The 19,738-nt window shown below is 36.7% G+C and overlaps 1 protein-coding gene across 1 annotated transcript in view; it reads left to right on the forward strand.

Annotated features, from left to right (window-relative positions):
* Positions 1-19,738, forward strand: part of WNT9A (Wnt family member 9A) — a 159,263-nt gene that overhangs the window by 13,425 nt on the left and 126,100 nt on the right. The window lies entirely within an intron of this gene.

Raw genomic sequence — 19,738 nt, forward strand, 5'->3', positions numbered from 1 at the left:
ATTTATAGGCTTCCTCTCCAGTATGAATTTTCTGATGTCTATTAAGGCTTCTTCTCTCTTTGAAGGCCTTCCCATATTCATCAATAACATTTGTAGGATTTCTCTCCACTATGAAGTCTTTGATGTATAGTAAGGCTTGAATTGGAGCTGAAGGCTTTCCCACAGATTACATTTGTAGGGTTTTTCTCTAGAATGAATTCAGTAAATGTCCATCTATGTCTAAAGCTTTTCCCACATTCATTACAAGTATAGGATTTTTCTCCAGTGTGAATTCTCTGGTACATAAGAAAAACTGAATTGAAAGGAAAGGTTTTCCCACATTCATTACATTTATTTATTTTATTTTATTTTAAAATATTTTTCCATGTTTACATGATTCATTTTCTTTTCCTTTCCTTTTCTCTCCCCCCTCCCAGGGTCAAAAAGCAATTCCACTAGGTTCTACAAATGTTTTCACTTGATACCTATTTCCATATTATTCATTTTTGCTATAGTGATTCTTTAAAGCCTAAGCCCCAAATCACATACCCATATATACACCACATTCATAACATTTAAAGAGTTTTTCTACAGTATGAGTTTTTTGATGAATAATAAGGTATCCCATTTGATTGGTTAATAGATTGATCTGCTTTAAGGTTTTGCTGCATTCATTACTCTTTACTGTGAGTTTTTTCTTAGATGACTCTCCCATACAATTGTCTTGCTTTGGAGTAGAGTCTTTGGTTTCACATGTAATCACCTGACCAAGGGGATCTGGAGTGTGTTAGTGGAAAGATAAAATATTTTTACATAACTAAAGACACTTGATTCAAGAATGGTTCCTAGGGACAGAAAGGTAGCTTAGTGGATTGAGAACCATGTCTAGAGATAGGTTCAAATATGGCCTCAGATATTTCCTACCTGTTTAACTCTGTAGTCACTTACCTCTCATCTCCTAGCCCTTACCACTCTTCTGCCTTGGAACCAATACATAGTATTAGTTCAAAGATAGAAAGTATGGGTAAAAAAAAAGAATTATTTTCAAATAAGTGGATCTTTTTCTCCTTGATAAAACATAATGAATTTCATTCATTTTTGTGATGTTAGTCAACTTTCTCTTATCTAGCAGTTCTCAGTTCTCTTTTTGAAGTGTTCATATAATAGAATATGATTACAACATAAGAAACTATGAATAAATAATATTCTGAGGACTTTGGGAAGACTCGTATGAATTGGCACAAAGTGCTCAAAGACATGAGGACTACAATTATTTAAAGAAAAATGACTTTGAAAGACTTAAGAATTATAAGCAACACAATGGCCATCCATAACTTAAGTCTAATGATGATGTCTGCCTCCAACCTCTTGTCAGAGGGGAAGAAGACATACATATATTTAATGAAAAGTTAAGAGCAGATAAGGTTGACAAGAAATATATCAGAAAATGTGGGTCAAGAAAGAGAGAGGAAAATCTTATAGACTACCCAGAAGTCTCGGGTCTAAACATCATCAATACTTTCCCTTTTAAAAAAATTCTTGTTTTATAAACTTAGCAACCATCAACAAACACAATGTTTTAATAAATAGAGAATAAAAAGGTTATATAGAAAGCTGCAAAACTGTCTCATAAGATTTTTATTAAATATTTTACATATATTAAATTTAAAAATGGAATAAAATTGTCCCGTTTGTGTCCCATTTTGAACTTTGTTTTCTTTTGTGTATTTTAAAAATGTTTTAGTGAGGTTCTTTTCTTTTTTGTATTTCTATTATTACTCATTCTTTCAACTATTTAATGAGCCCCCTCTCCTTTCAGTTGTCACATTCTCAAATAAGTAACAAAAAAGTACAGTTATGTAAGGGTTAAACAGTAGGAGTTTGACAAAAATGAGGAGAGCAGTTTAATAAAACACTTAGTTTAATTTGAAAAGAAGTAAAGATAGAAAATAGAAAAGAGGAAAGAGAGATTTTTATTCTAATATTCTATCAGTATACCTAAATTTCTAATACTAACTAAAATTTCTAAAACCCTATTTCTGTCTTCTGAGGACAGGTTCTTCTTGCCTGGCCAGACCTATCTAACCTACACTATCTAAAATTGATTCACTAACTACCTATCTTACAATAATAAATCAATAGCCACCTCCCATGGCCTCCTTAAATAAGGTTTTATCCTCCAACTGCTAGTAGCCCCTTGCCTCAGAGACAGACTTCCTCTTCTCTGGAAATCCAAAGGCTTAAAGACCTAACTGCCAACTGATTCCTTCCTTATCTCTCCTCTCCTCTCCTAGAATCTTCAGCTCTGGCTCACTGACTCCAGTCAACTCTCCTCCAACTAGAAATCCCCCTAGCCTGCCTCTTAAAGAGACTGAGGGGGTGAATAAGAAAATCCCTTTAGGGGGCAGCTGGGTGGCTCAGTGGATGGAGAGCCAGGCCTAGAGATGGGAGGTCCTGGGTTCAAATCTGATCTCAGACACTTCCTAGCTGTGTGACCCTGGGCAAGTCACTTAACCCCTATTGCCTAGTCCTTACCACCCTTCTGCCTTGGAGCCAATACACAGTATTGACTCCAAGATGGAAGGTAAGGGTTTAAAATTTTAAAAAAATCCCTTTAACAGTTAATAATAACAAATCAACAAGATCAAATATGGTCTACCCAACACATTAAAAAAATACTTAAAGGGACTATCCTAAACAATAAAATCCAATCCAAGAAATTAGGTTAAAAATATGAGTAAACAGAAGAAGATGTTAAACATAGTGAATAGTGAAAAAAATACTATAGGTTAAGAAAAGTCCAAGAGGTAAACCCAGAATAATATAAGCACATAATGATTATAACTAGAAGCTTAGAGGAAAAAAATGACTTTATGAAAGGAAAGAACGGCTGGAAAAATAAACCAAGAGGCAAAAAAGGAAATTATGAACAGATTTCAGGAGGAAAACAATTGAAAGGTAAATTAATATCCCAGAACAGAAAGTTGAAAACCTTATCCTGGCAGTGGACTTTATGAAAATGAGAATGGATCAAATAGAACCATATGACTCCTTGAGATAAGAAATATTAGAGGATTGAGGGAGAGAGAGAACAAAATATAAGGTAGTTACTATTTTTAAAAACTGGCTAGAAAAATAGACCAGGGAGAAAGAATACTGAGCTCCCTGAAAAGCATAACCAAAAAAAAAATCTGGACACCATATTTCAGGTAATCATAAAAGAAAGCTGCCTAGATTTATTAAAACCAGAAGGAAATCAAAAATCAAAAGAATTTATGCATCACTTTCTGAAAGAAACCCAGAATATCATAGTCAAAATGCAGATCTTCAAAATCAAAGAAAGGATACTGAAAGCAGTCAGAAAGAAAGATCAAGATTGAACTATAGTCAGTATCACATAAGCATCAGCAGCAACTACTATAAGAGGGAGAAAACTTGGAATACAAATTTTTCTAAAGGCAGAAGATAAGGATTTGCAACCACACATAACTGATTGTATAAAGCTGAATGTAATCATACAGGGGATTGTTAATACAATGGAGTGCTCTTAAATATCCCTGATAAAAGGACTCAAGCTGAGTAGAAACTTTGTAATGCAAGTATAGGAGTCAAGAGAAATCTAGAAAGGTAAGTATATTTAAGCAAACTTGAAGGGAGCTAATTGAAGTTGTGACTGTCTTCAAATGTTACAGAGGAAGTTAAAGAAGATGCACAGTAGGGCAGGGGAAGTGATTTTGTTCTTTTTTTGGGGGGGGGGTTAAAAGAGGAAAGGAAAAGGAACAGAAAAAATAGTGCACTAATGAGGAAGAAAAGGGAGAAACTTGTTATTTCCCCAAAATGATGTTGCCCAGAAGAGTAGTATACAAACATGAAGGAGAAATGAATGGAGGACCAAACATTTCCTGATCTCACTCATATGAATTAGGTAAAGGAGGACTGAATATATATGGCCATGAATGTTCTGTTTCTGTCTCATGTGCATATTCTATTTTCTGATTCTAGGGGAATAAATATTAGAGATGGAAGGAAACCAAGCTATGACCTTGTGAGTTTCAAAAGGTTGGAAGAACTATCAAAGATCCAGCAATTGGATTCCATAATAACATTTGCTGATAACTACACTGACTGAATTCAGTGAGGAGCCAGTTCTGAGGAACAACTCGATTGACCCAGTATAGAAGTGACTTGCCCCAACAGCCGAAACAACTGCAAGCAAAGAAGCGACTTGTCCATTGACTATGCCTCACTCAGAAATGAACTTGGTGCTGTGAATGTTTAATTGTCACAACTCTAAGCTTAATCTATCCTCCCCAAGGACCAAATGGATACTTAGGAGGGAGAGTAAGCCCCAGTTTGGGAAGGGGATTTATAATTCTGTATTTGCTATACTTCCCCAATAAATATCTATTTGTAAAAGCTAACTGATGTTAATTGGGTAAGTGACATTGAGGAGAGATCACTTAATCAAGATGGTATTGGGCAGATATTAACTGGCAGTTGATATTGTGAAGAGCCCACTGGATGGGAGTTTATCAACAATGGTACTAGAGAAAACATTAAAAAATCCTCAAGGTTGTCTCTAGGACCCTGATGAGAGAAGAAGATGACCTCTGGGCTTACAACCAACCAGTGCTACTGGGTTGGGAGAGTGAGCCCAGAGCCTATACATTATCCACACAAACACATATGCACAATGTTTGGTGTTGAAATACCTTTAATGCAATAGATATTTACAGGGGTAGGGAAATAAGACAAGGTATATAAGAAGGAGAGAGTTAGAAAGGAAATATAAATGAGACAAAGTTTAATTTCAGTTGGTTGATCATAAAGTATGAGGAAAAGAGAGAAAGTCTAAGAACAAGAAATCAGGCTCTGGATTTGATGAAGAGAGGAGAAGCACAGAACATCAAGAACGTACTACTTGTATCAACCAGATTCCTTTCCTTTCTCCATCTCCATTTTCTCTGTAAAGAAGAATAGGAGGAAGAGGAAAAATGTAAGAGAAAAAAAGAAAATATTATGATAGAGAGGAAAATACAATTAGCAGCCAAAACAGTGAAAGTGAATGGAATGAGCTTCCCCATAAAACAGAAGAGTAGCAGACTGGATGAGAAAGAACGCAACTTTACACTATAAGAAACACATTAGAAACATACAGATTTATTCAGAATTTTAAAATGAAGGGCCAGAGAAAAATTTAATATGTTTTGGGAGAATTTTTAAAAGTAGCATCAGTAATCATTATCTCAGACAGAGCAATGGCAAAAATAGACATGGATAAAAGAGGTAAGCATAGAAGATACATTATGATTAAAAGAAAAAGAATAACAGACAACAAAATAATAGAAATACTTAATATATATGTACCAAATGGCATAGCTTTTAAATATTTGAAGGAAAATTTAATGAGATTGTAAAGAGAAATAGAAAACCTATAAGAGTTGGGGCTTCAATATTCTCTTTTCAGACCTAGACAAATTTAATAAAAAGGTAAATAATAGAAAATAGTGTAATGGAAAAAAATACTTCTGCGTCTGTCAAAAACTTGCTGCATGAGCCTTGGGGCAAGTCCTTTCCCATCTTTGGACCTCACATTCCACTTCTGTAAAATAAAGAGGTTGGAATTTCACCTCCAGTCTTAATGATCTAGGAACTTCAGGGAACATCATGTATAATGTCCTTGCTCTGGTTCATTCTCTCGCTTCACATATCTCCCCAACCTTAACTAGAAAACTATCCAGCTTTGAAAGTGGTGTGAATGGTCTCTTGAGGAGACTTCATTTATTTAAAAAAAGTGCTAATATCCTTCATTTAACAGCATCTCCAAGTTTTGCCAATGATTCAGAAATCACATGCCTGCAGAGCATGAACCTGTTTTTCAATATTATTAAGAGCATAGCATGAATCTATTTTCCAAAAAGACATCTGGATAGCACTGTACCTGAAAAGCATAGAAAACCTTTTCTCAAAAGAATCTCTAAGTACCTTCAGAACTATATTACCTTCAGCATGTATTTCTTTTGTATGTTCATGATGCAGAGAGAAGCCCAGTTTTGTTGGAATCCTGAGGCTGGATATGAACACACATCTTCCTTATTTCTAGCCCAGTGCTGCTTAGGTGTGGCCATTGTCAAAGCAAAGGCTAATGCAGTCCTGAATAACTCACAAGTATCTGGTGCATTATAATTTCCAAAATACACCTCTTAATTTTTTTAAAGCTCTTACTTTATGTCTTAATAAGAACTCTGACAGATGAGCAATGGCTAGGCAAATGATGTTAAGTGACTTGCCCATGGTCACACAGCCAAGATGTGTCTGAGACCAGATCTGAACCCAGGTCCTTCTGACTCTAGGCTTGGCTCTTTATCCTCCATGCTACCTCATGCCCCCAAAGTGGCAAAGTGGCAAAATTATTGTTTTATAATAAACACCCCCTCCTGCCTCTGGTCTGGACTATTAAAGCAGCCTCTTATTTGAAATCACAATCTCAGGTCTCTCCTCCACACAGTTGTCATTGTGATATATTCCTAACATGTATATTTTAATCTGCTCAACACATTTTAGTGGCCTCCTCATTGCCTCTAGGATCAAATAAATACTCCTCTTTTGGAAACTGAAAGCCTTTGACAACCTGGTTCCAACTTACCCTTCTGATTTATTGTCTATCACTCCCCTTCATGTGCTCTACCCCTACCAAATTGGCTTTCTTGCTCTTTATCTCACTTGACATTTCATCTTTTACCTCCTTGCTTTTTCACAGGGTGTCTTCCGTGTCTGGAATATGCCCTTTCCTCATTTCCATCTCTTAGAATCTCTATCTTTCTTCTAGTCTTGCCTCAAGTGCCACTTCCTGCATCAGGTCTTTCCTGATCCCCTTCCTCCCATTGCCAGTTTTTAGTGCCTTCTCCCTGAAATGACTTTGGATTAACTTTATTTATACTTAGTTAATAGGAATAATTGTAAAGCTTTACATTTTATTTCAATAAATCAATCTCATGAGTGGATAGTGTAGGATATTGTAGTTCTTTTTGGAAAAGTCTGGAAGTTTTAGCCAGTTGTAAATTCAAGGTGAGTGAGTAGTGTGATGCAGCTACCAAAAAGCTTCCTGAAGTCTCAGGCTACCATTACAAAGAGAGGCACAGCTTCTAGAATGAAGGAGGTGACAGAACTATCATATTCTCTTCTCTGTTTAACTACACATTTGGAATGCTGTGTTCAGCTCTGGGTACCATATTTTAGGAAGGACATCCACAAACTAGAGAACATCGAGAAGAAGAAGACCTAGACATTAAGAAAACTAGAAATCAAGTTGCAAGGGTTTGGGTTGAAGAAGCTGGAGATATTTTGTCTAAAGCAGTGATGGGCAAACTATGGCCCCAGGGCCAGAGGTGGCCCCCTGAAATGTTCTATCTGGCCGGGGGACATTATTCCTAATCTGATGAATGCAATGGTAGGATATAATACAATGAAACTTCAAAAGAGTTGCCTTAGAAACAGACTGACAGATGAGCATTTCCTTTCCATTGGCCCCCTCTTTAAAAACTTTGCCAATCACTGGTCTAGAGGAAAGAAGGCTTGGAAATTGATGACATAAAGTTGGAGACTGACATGGAAACTGAGTGGCATGAAATTTGAGTTGGGTCCAGAAGGATGGACATAATTTGAAGAAATAAAGTATTGGAGAGTGGTATTCCTTGTGGGACGGCATTAGAGTAGGAGACAGTGGAGAGAATAGTCTGATTTAGAGGGCTATTGGGGATTGGGGAAGAGGGAGAGGGACCAAACTGTTATAGTCTGAGTTCTAGAATATTATAGTAGAAAGAACACAAATCTGGAGTCCAAAGATCTGGATTTAAATCCTTATTCACCTACTTCCTAATTGTGCAAATTTGGGCAGTCGTTTTCTGCTCTGCCTGGTTCTTGTTTTCCTTATTTGTTGAACTAAATGATAGTTAAACTCTTCCCAGCTCTTACATTTTGTGCTCTATGTTTTATGGTCCTTTCTAGTTCTGATGTTTTATACTCTAATACTTTTGACATTCTATACTCTATGTGCTAAAATCCTCCATCGCTAACATTCCAGCCTAATGGTATTTCTGCTTTTGAGAGGGGTTGGAATATAGGGTCTACTTAAGTCTAGCAACTTTCAACTTCTGCCTTAATTGTCCTTCTTCTTTATCCAGTGAGTTGCTTTTTAAGATAATAAATGAATACATGTATAACCCAGACTGGATCGCCTGCCAGCACCAGGAAGGGGAGGGGAAGAGAAGGAGGGAAATAGGTTCGATCTTATAACCTGGGAAAACTTGTATGGAAATTTGTTATTCCATGTAATTGGTAAGGATAATAAATGATCATAGAACCATAATTGACAGCATCCTAAGAAGAAAGCAAAGGATGTGGCCAGTAGGTGGGGATGTTAGAGACCGGTTGGTACCTCGACCATATCTTACGATGATGTAAGAACCTGGGATGCAGGATAGGAGGTGAAGTGATGGATGACTGACAGCTAATCTTGAATCTTCCTGATGACGGCTCTTGAGAATATCAGGTGCTTGCTAATTTCCACTCTCATAGAGTGCCACCTAGTGGTTCCCCATGGTCTGTGTTCTATAGCCCTCCCTAACTCTCATATCCTGTGTTTTAGGTTCATGAGCTCCTTTCAGCTCTGCCATTTGATGTCTGGGTTCCCTTTCACCAGGCACCCAGAATTACATGCTTTAAGATTCTTCCCCATCTCCCATTCCTGCGTTCTGAATCCCTTCCCAGCTTTAACATTTTAAGTTCTGTATTCTAAAATATTTTCAAGCCTTGTCATCTCAGGTCTCTTCCATCTCTAAATCTTACGATTCAGAGTTCGTTATTAAACTTCTGCTTCTTAAGTCACAGCACATTTTCCTTTAAGGCCAGTGATTCATAGCTCAGTCACCTCATGGCTGAGGTCACCCTTGGGACAGAGGAGAAAGGTAGAGGGAGAAGCATATTCCTGTTGCAAGCTGTTATGCCTGTAGGGAGAGTGACACTTTTGGCAAGCCCTATTCCCTTTCTGGAAAACTGGGCTCAGCACTCTGTGGAGGGAGAGGGTGAAATGTGTGAAATGGATCTGTCTGGGACTTCAGTTTCCTATAAGCAAATCACCAAGAACTGAATTCCTCAGGTTGGAGCGACATGATATTTAAAGGGACAGTGTGAAAGCCTTGCCCAGATTTCTGTGTCGATCAAAACACTTTAGAGACCTTTCATTTCCTTAGCCTGGCATTCAAGGCCTGCTCCTTAATCTGGCTAACTGACCTTTTCGGTATTAATTCCCATTTTTCCTCTCCCCAAACTTTAGCCAAAGAAGATACATTTTTGTCCTGTTAACACCATGTTTACATGTATTTTGTATGTACGTTGCTTATATCACATCTTCTCACCTGGAGTGCCTGGCTTGCTCATTTTCAAATTTTCTCCTGCCTTCAAAATTAAGCTCAATGTCCCCTCCACGATCACCATTCCCTATTGTAGATGATCTCTCCCTACTCTGAATCCATGTAGCATCTTCCTGTTACCTCTCTTACAATATTTTTGGGGTATTCTGGCAACTGTTTAATAACATATTCTCAAAAAAGTATGTATGATACACTTTTATTTTTAACTACATCATTACCATTTTCTCCAAAATTTTTGTGTGTGTAGACAATCAACAAAATAAAGCCTGATTTGTAGTATGTGATTGCTCATATTGAAGTGTTTACATATTGAAGTTCCTGGGATTTGGTAGCAGATGATTCCAACGTACTCTTGCTGACTTGACGTACTTTGCACGGTCACTTAATGAAACTGTGAGCATCTTGAAGCCAAGAACTATGACACATTAATCTCTATTTGTCCTTACCATGTAGATAAGAGAGCTATCTACATAGTAGATGCTCAATGAATTTTTTTCTTAGTTAAATGAACCAAAGGAAGTTCTTGAGCAAAGGAGTGATATGAAGAAAGTGGGGCTTTAGGAAGACTAATATAATTTCCTTCAAGAAGTCATCCTTCATCTCCCAGATATAAGTAACATTTCTTCATAAGTGCTAAATGAAGGAATGAAAGATATTTATTAATATTTATTAATAATAGCTTTGGGAAGCAAAGGAGGGCATTGAGGGCAATGTGATGGAGGAAGTCATCATAACTGACCCAGTTCTTCTTCATCTTCTTAAAATATAGCAACAAATGTATCAAATAGGGAAAATAGCGATGATAACAAAATTGTTATGAAGAAAATCAAAGAAAAAGGAAAAAATCAACTGATAAAACGAGCAAGCCAAAAAAAAGAGAGACTCCAATACAATTTATAAATATTATGGGGAAAAGAAAATGAGAGGAGACCAGGAGGAAAAATAATTCAATGATAATAACAACTAAAGCTATAAAGCAAGAAGATTGGATATAGTGCAAGAATCTTCAAAGTGGCCAATAAGTTCAAAAGAGAAATAAAAAGAAGATCTGGCATCTATAAAGATGTAATTAAAATCAAAGAAGGAAAAAACTGAGTGTGAGATGAAAGCTTGGAACAGTTAGTAAAGTATGTCAACAAAATGAGTTCCCTTTGAAACAGACTAGTCCAAATGGAAGACAAAGTGAAAGATGAGGAAAAATAAAATTGTGCTGGAATCAGCTCCTGATAAAAGAAAGCTAAAATTCCAATAACTAGAATGAAACTTCAAAATCAGCATTCCTAGAAGAAAATTTGTGAAGTCTCTTCAATGGAAGACTAAAATATATAACATAATGAAAAACTCTGAATGTTATTGGTTTCTAAGAAAAGAAAAAGAAACAAAGACTATGAATATCATATTTCAGGAACTCATGTGAGAAAATAATTTGGAAGTATTGAAGTCAAAGAGCAAAATTCAGATATATAGAATTTACAGATTGCTGATAGAGAGGAACTTCAAATTCAATTCACTTCAAAATGCAGGGGGCAGTTAGGAAGTTCAGTAGAATGAGAGCCAGGCCTAAAAACAGGAGTTCCTGGGTTCAAATCTGGCCTCAGACACTTCCTAGCTGTGAGATCCTGGCAAATCACTTAATCCCCATTGCCTAGTCTTTACCCCTCTTCTGCCTTGGAATCAATGTAAGTATTGATTCTAAGATGGAAGATAAGTTTTTTTAAAAATACTATCATGAAAGTATAGCATTTGAGAAATAAAGTGAGTCTTGCAAATAGTCAAGAGAAAAAAAGTTTACATAAAAAAAGAACAATAAGATTTGCATAGGATTTCTCATCTAGGATTAGGAATGAAAAAAGAAACTGGAAAAAATACACCAATACAAAAGAAATTGGCCATCACCCTATGCTGATAAAATATAGCTAAAGCACTCCTTGGAGGCAAATGTATGAGTAATAAAAATGAAAAAAAAAAGGAATGAACTGAAGATGTGGTTAAGAAATTATGACATTAGAAAATTCACCAATATATCAGTGGGAGAGGAAGATATTCTAATTCTAAAAAGTATGTGCAAAATAAAACAATTGAATTAATAAAAACAAAGAAATATTTATTTTTTTAAATTAAACCCTTACCTTCCGTCTTGGAATGAATACTGTGTATTGGCTCCAAGGCAGAAGAGTGGTAAGAGCCAGGCAATGGGGGTCAAGTGACTTGCCCAGGGTCACACAGCTGGGAAGTGTCTGAGGCCAGATTTGAACCTAGGACCTCCCATCTCTAGGCCTGGCTCTCAATCCACTGAGCTACTCAGCTGCCATCTTATTTAATGTGTGAAAGAGACAGAGAATCAAGTTCTCAATATAAAACTAAGAATAGAGAAATCACAATAAATGAAGAATAAATAAAATTATTTTAAAATGATTATGTGTAATCACATGCAAATAAAACATAAATTTAAAGTAAATAGATTATTGTCTATATACAATGTAAAATATAAAAACAGGCAAAAGAGGAAATAGATGAGCTAAATATCTAATCTTTGAAAGAGAAATATATTTGACTTTAAATGAACTAGCAAAGGAAAAAAATTACATAAAATATTAGCAAAATGATTACAGATATATTGTCTTCATTCATTATGACCAAATCATACCTATACTAGGAAGGTAGGGATGGCTCTATATTAAGAAAAACAACAGGGGCAGCTCGGTGGCTCAGTGGATTGAGAGCCAAGCCTAGAGATAGGAGGCCCTGGGTTTAACTGTGGCTTCAGATTCTTTCTAGCTGTGAGATCCTGGGCAAGTCACTTAACCCCATTGCCCAGCCCTTACTGCTCTTATGCCTTGAAACCGATGCTTAGTATTAATTTTAAGACAGAAGGTAAGAGTTTTTTAAAAAAGGAAAAATAGTTATCATCATAAACCATAGTAATCATGGCACTAAATGATTACATGAACAGATGCAGAAGAAATCTTCAATATGGTAGAACCCTTATTTAAGTTAATGTTTGAAGGGCATCCACACAGCTGCCCTGGCTGCCTGCGGCTGATCTCAGGAGCTAGCTAAGCCCACGGGCACTTTGGGGATGACCAACATCATTTATTTCCAGCTGACCATGTGGGTTGAGTCAATGATCAGGCACCTTGGAGGTGCTGACACAATCATGTCTCTTTCTTCACTTGGAATGGAAAGAAATCGTCCGGCCATTTCAGAACTGAAATAAAAAAGAAAATGCCCTTTTATCAGGGTCATAAATGTGTTTTGTTTTGATGTAGGTCTTGGGCAAAGATTGTGCAAAGGCCATTTGGAATGTCCCCTTGTGGGATGGGAGGAAGAGCAGGAACTCTTTCAATCTTTCTCTCCCCTCTTCCCTTTAAGTAGAGTTAGGGTTCAGTCAAGTTAGGTGAACTGGAGAATAACCTTTTTTTTTTTTAACCCTTACTTTCCATCTTGGAACCAATTGGTTTTAAGGTAGAAAAGCAGTCAAGGAGGTGGTAAGAGGGGTTAAGTGACTTGCTCAGAGTCACATAGTTGGGAAGCGTCTGAAGACAGATTTGAACAGAGGACCTCCCAACTCCAGATCTGGCTCTCTATCCACTGAGCTACCTACCTACCCCCCAAAATAGCCTTTTTTGCCTTTTGTTTATGTGCCAGATTTTAGGTGACTGAGCATCAGTCCTGAGATGGACATATGCAGCCCTAGAGGCAGTCTCACGAATCTAAGAAGCTGGGAGATCCTGGGTCATTGGGTTGGAGCTGAGAGGCAGGAGAGGGAATTTCTGTGTTGGAGAAGATAGCCAGTAACAAGCTCAAGTCCTACCTTAGTTTGCCAGATGGAAAGAAATCGTCTGGCCATTTCAGAACTGAAATAAAAAAAGAAAATGCCCTTTTATCAGGGTCATAAATGTTGGTGTTCTGAGGTTGGTCTCAACCTCCCTGCTGTCGGTCCCTCTGGCTCTAAGTTACTGGTTCCTTTGGGTAGACGGGCAGGAAGGGTCTTCTTTTGTGTCACTTACCATCTCATTTGAACATAGAAAATAAATAAAAAGCTATTAATACCCTATGCAATTTATATTGCAGAATGAGCTCCTTTCTCCTCCCTTCCCCAACCACCTCAGGAGGTCCTAGAACACAAGCTTGAAGTAAAATTCTCCCCCCACCCCAGGGGCTGAGGTGGGCGCCCAACAAGCCAAATAATGAGAGAAAAAGAGTCTGACCCTTCTTCTAGGTTCTCAGGCTCCCTCAGGACTGAACCTAGTAAACTCTATATGTGGGTCCAGAGAAGAGGACTCTCTGGGTGGAGAAAGCCTAGTGCCAAGCTCCCTTGGGTCCATTAGCAGGTTTAATTGTCAGAATTAAAAAAAAAAACACTAAAAAGCTTAGCAATTACAAGAATTTTTTTCTTAATGTGATAAAAAGCATTTACTTGAAGTGAAGAGCAAACATTATTTAGAATGTAGAAACATTAGAAGATTTTCCATTAAGATTAGGGGTGAAAAATATAGGAGGATATTTTGTGGTAGCAAGAAATTGGAAGCAGAGCAGATGCCCGTTGATGGGAGAATGGCTGAATACATTGTAGGACCTGAATGGGATGGAATATTATTGCGCTATAAGAAACGAGAAATACGATGAATACCGAGAAGTATGGAAAGACTTACATGGAATTATGCAACATGAACTAAGAATAAGAAATGATATATGTGATGATACAATGGAATAAATAGAAAGAACAACCACCACAAAACAATTAAAAATGAATGCTGCAAAATTACGCAGTATAAGCTTGATCCCAAAGATACTTTCTTCCAGTTTTTTAAAGAGGTGTGTGTGTGTGTAGGATGGCAGTTGGGTAGCTCAGTGGATAGAGAGCCAGGCCTAGGCCAGGAGGTCCTGGGTTCAAATCTGCCCCCAGATACTTCCTAGCCGTGTGACCCTGGGCAAGTCACTTCACCCCCATTGCCTAGCCCTTACCACTCTTCTGCCTTGGAACCAATACATAGCATTAATTCTAAGACAGAAGATGAGAGTTTTTAAAAAAAGATGTGGGGGTGGGGTCCGTGGGTGTGGAATGCTGCATATTTATCAAATTTTTTTTGGGGGGGGAGAGAAGGGGAGGAATGTAATGATTGGGTTTAATGATTTTCCCCTTTTACATTTCTTTTTTCTTTTAGAGATATTTCTCTAGCAGAGGATAGAAGGAGAGAAATGGGGGTCAATTTAGGGGACGTAAAAACCAAAGATACCGAAGCAATTTAATTTTTTAAAGAAATAATTATTGAAAAATAAAATCTTGGAATTAATCTAACAAAGCACTTATAGGATTGTATAGATACAAATATTAAACAAATTAAAAATATAAAGAATGCCTTTGATGGAAGGATATTTAGTACTATAAGAGGGGAAACTAGATATTTAAGGTATGGTCGCCAGAAATTGGATTAACGCGATTTCAAATTAAGTTAGACCCAAGTCATGATGACTTTTATGGAAGTTTATTTACAATTAGGAAGGGTTGAAGTTAGGGAAATTGAGAGAGAGAAACTCTGGCCCAGACCAGCGGTCCAAATCAGGTAAGAATTTAGAGGCCCAGCAGAGGGGCACAGAGGTCAATTAAATGAGGCTTCTAGCCACGAGGCCTCCTCCAATAAGAGAGGCCTCCTTAAGGCTAGAGCCTCCAGAAAGGCCAAGGGAAGAGAGAGAGTCAGCCTAACTTAGCCACCTGACAATTCAGAGGGAAGCTGTCTGAGGTCTCACCAGAGATCTTTCTATACCAAGTTCAAAGCATCAACTGCTCCACAGGAAGTTCCCATCATATTTAAAAGGTAGCATCTTTCCTCACTTCCTGCATCCACCTCCAATTTCAAGTGGACAAATGGCAGCCTCAACACAACACTGTTTTGGACTGCCCAAAGGGCAATCCCTTGTTCTTGATTTGTTTCTTACTATCATGTGTGGGTAACAGACCTCCCCCTTCCCACTTAATTCTAAGTTGGGTGGGGTGACATTATTTCTGATGGCTAAAGTCTAACAATGAATGAGGATGAGTTAATTCCATTTACACAGTATCCTTGGATAAGGAGTATAATAAAATGATATATATATATCTATTATAAATATATTCATATGGATATAACAATATATAATAAGTATATATTATCTATATAGAAACTGGCAAATATATGACATAGAACAGTAGAATAAAAATGACAATTCCGTGGAAATTAATTCCAGCTTGACTGCTATCCTAGTCAAATTACCAAAGGGATAGTTTACAGAATAATACAAAATAGTAATAAAATTTAGGAATAAAGGAACAAAGAATATCAAGGGAAGGAATGAAAAAAAAAGGGAGGAATGATGACAATTAACACTTCCAGACCTCTAACTATATTATAAAACAGTAATCATCAAAACTATCTGTTACTGATTAAAAAACAGAGTAGATAAATTGATCATATTGGGCAAGGAAGGATCAGAAATAATGGACTCAATACCTCAGGGTTTGAGAAACCTCAAAACATAAATTACATAGGAAAGAGCTCTATCTGACAAGATATGAGGAGAAACTGGAAAGTCATCTGGCAGAAATTAGGGTTAGACCACCATCTTAAATCATATGTCATAATAATCCCAAATGGTTATGTGTCTCGAATATTAAAGATCATAGGGATAGGGGTAGGAACTGGACCTGTGGTTTTACTGTTATAAAGAACTTCATGGTGTTGTAACCAGGAAAACCTGAATTCAAGTCCTATCTCTGGAATACCTGGCAATGTGATTTTGATTAATTTCTCCATGCTCTAGACAATTCTCCAACCAAAGATCTTAACCATTAAAAAATTTCTAAGAGAAGTAGATCATATGGAAAAATCACATGGAAAATATTTTTAAAAATAAAATGAAAATTAAAAAAAACATTTAAATATTTGTCATTTCTCCTTTCTATTGTTTTAGCCAATCTGACAGATGTGAGATGATATCTGAATTGTTTTAATTTGCTTTTTCTGAAACCACCCTCTCTCCTCTATCATTTTTTATATAGCACAATGTATCAATTGCACTGATATACTATAATTTATGAAGCTATCCTCCAATTGCTGGGTTTTGACTCAGTTCTTTGCCATGGACACATGGGCTGATGGGGATATGATTGGGGATGTAGACACTAAACGATAACTCTAGTCCAACTATCAATAATATGGAATTAGGTCTTGATCAATGATACATGTAAAACCCAGTGGAATTGTGTGTCAGCTAAGGAGGGTTTAGGGGAGTTTGGGGGAGAGGGAAAGAACATGAAATATAACTATGGGAAAATATTAAAAATAAAAACTTAAAAAAATAAAATAAAATTCTTTGACACCATAAAAAGATTACTACAAATAATTTTGAATGTATAGATCTTTCCTTTTTTCTTTGATCTCTTTGATCTACTAGTGGCATTGCTGGGTCAAAAGGCCTGCATGGTTTAATAGCATTATAGGCATAACTTCGAATTACTTTTCAGAATTGGACTGAATGGCTGGACAAATTCATAATTCTATCAACAGAACATTAAATAATGTGCTAGTTTTTTCCATAACAGCTCTAATATTTTTAATTTTCCCATTTTGGGGTCAAATTTGCCATTCACTCTATATAAGGTGGCTCAGAGTTGTATTAATTTTCATTTCTCTAATTATTAGTAATTATATGTCTTAAAAAGAAGAACTTTATCAGAGATTTGCTGCAAAGACCCTGCCTTCCATTTCATTCTTATTTTCTAATTTTAGCTGCATTGGTTTTCTTAATGCAAACACTTAAATAACTAAACTAACATAACTAATGTTATTTAGTTTAATAATAAAGGAAATAACTAAACATAATTAAAACTGTCCATTTTACCACTTGTGAATCTCTATTTCTTCTTTTGCCTGTCTATATATTTGACAGGTGGTTTCTTCCATGCAATCCTAATATGTTTATGATGTTATCAATGCTGGTCTATCCCTACTTTCCGCCAGATTGCTTACCAAATTTCCCAAGAATTTTTGTCAAATAGTGGTTTGGGGGGTTTATCAAAACTAGGCTACTATGTTTGTTTGTTTCTTGTGTGACTAACTTATTCCATTTATTAACTCTCTTTTTCTTAATTGTTTTGATGAGTATGGATTTGTAGTGTAGTTTGAATTCTGCTACTGCTAGGCTCCCTTCCTTTCTACATTTTTTATTAGTTCTCTTGATAATTTTGAACTTGTGTTCCTGCAGATGAATTTTGTTATTTTTTCTTTCTACAAAGTAATCCTTTGGTAATTTGATTAATATGACAGCTGAATAAATAAATTAGTTGTATTGTCATTTTAACTCCGCCAAGGAGGGTCCCAAGCCCGGCTGAAAAAGGAGGAGGGTTGGGCATGGTTTAATAGCATTATAGGCATAACTTCGAATTACAGAGTCCACGATGCGTGCTGGCAAAAGCCAACAAACTCCAGGCCTACGTCAAATCTTGAACATCAGATGGTCTGAAAAGATCTCCAATACCAGACTCTGGGAAAGAACAATTCAGTATCCCATCAGTCAGGACACTATGAAAAAAAATATGGAACCCACCAGGGAGGAGGGAAGTCGGAAGGCCAAAACAGACCTGGCAAAGATATGCCCAGTTGGTGGAAGTTGCCCAGAACAGAGTCCGTTGGCGTGAGATGGTTGAGGCCCTATGCTCCTCTGGGATTCAATAGGAATAATAATAATAATAATAATAATAATAATAATAATAATAATTGTCATTTTTATTATATTGGCTTGTCCTACCCATGAGCAATATATATTTCTCTATTTAGATTTTAACTTTATGTAAACAACATTTTTATTATTTTTTCTTTTTTAATTTAGAATATTTTTCCATGGTTACATGATTCATGATTTCTCACCCCCTTCCCTCCCCCTTCCTGGAGCTGGTAAGCAGCTCCATTGAGTTATACATATATCATTGTTCAAAATCTATTTCCATGTTATTAAAGAATATTTTTAAATTGTGTTCATATACACTTCATAATGTTCCTTTGTATGTCTTGGGCAGGTAGAATCTCAAATATTTATATTATTTACAGTTATTTTGAGTGGACTTTTTCTTTCTATCTCTTCCAGCTGGATTTTGTTGACTATACATAGAAATGCTGATGATTTGTGTAACAATATAAAGAAAAACAACTTTGGAAGATTTAAGAATTTGAATAAATTTGATGATAAATCATGAGTCCAGAAGACTGAAGATGGAAACTTATGCTTACCTCCTGCCAGAAAGATGTGTTTAAAATGCACAATGAGATGTGGTTTATGCAGGAATTTATTTTGCTAGACTATGCATATTAGTTACAAGGATTTTCTTTTTCTTCTTTAAGTTATTTAGTGGGGGAAAGGCAGTGGAAGGGAGAGGTACTAAATACTAATAAAAGTAAATAAATGCAATATATATATATAAAAGAGACATGGACCATAGGGTGTTGGAGCTGGAAGGGATCTTAGAACATAGAATGAGTTAGAAAAAACTTTAGAATATAATTTATAAAGCTAGGTGGCTCAGTGGATTGATCTAGATGTGGGAGTACCTGGGTTCCAATTTGACCTCAGACACTTTCTAGCTGTGTGATCCTGGGCAAGTCACTTAACCACAGTTGCTTAGGCCTTACCACTCTTCTGCCTTGAAACCAATGCACAACATTGATTCTAAGATGGAAGATAAGAGTTAAAAAAAGAATATAGTCTATAAAATGTTTATAATAAAAGAGACCTTAGATTTGAAGGCATAGAATGTCAAGAGCCAAGAAGGACCTTAGATCTTAGATCATAGAATTTTGGAGATCTGGAAGGTAGCTCAGAAGTCATCTATTCCAACACCTTCATTTTTAGAAAAGAGGAAAATGGGACCCAATGATAAAAGGGACTGTTCAGAGTTACATAGTGAGTTGGTGTAGAGCAGGTCTTCATTTCAGGTTTCCTGGCTACTATTCTGAGCTTTTTCTACAAAACTGCTCTGGGAGCCAGGGAGCACCAGCAGAGTAACCAGGGTGGCTGCAGCAATGGATCATTGGAACTGGTCATCATTCCTCACTCCCCAGGTGACTTTGGTACCCACCAACAAGTAGCAGCATTAGTCTGTTCCTCCCCTTCTCAGAGCTAGTCCTTGGTAAGAAGGCTGAGGAAATTTGTCTTTAGGGGACCTTCCTCTCCTTCTCCTGTTTCTCCTCAGGAGCTAAGTGTGCTGTAACATTCTTCTTTATTTTATTTATCCTCCTCCTCCTCCTTCTCCTCCTCCTCCTCCTCCTCCTCCTCCTCCTCCTCCTCCTCCTCCT

The sequence above is a fragment of the Gracilinanus agilis genome, chromosome 1, assembly GCF_016433145.1.
Source record: "Gracilinanus agilis isolate LMUSP501 chromosome 1, AgileGrace, whole genome shotgun sequence".
Classification (NCBI taxonomy): Eukaryota; Metazoa; Chordata; class Mammalia; order Didelphimorphia; family Didelphidae; genus Gracilinanus; species Gracilinanus agilis.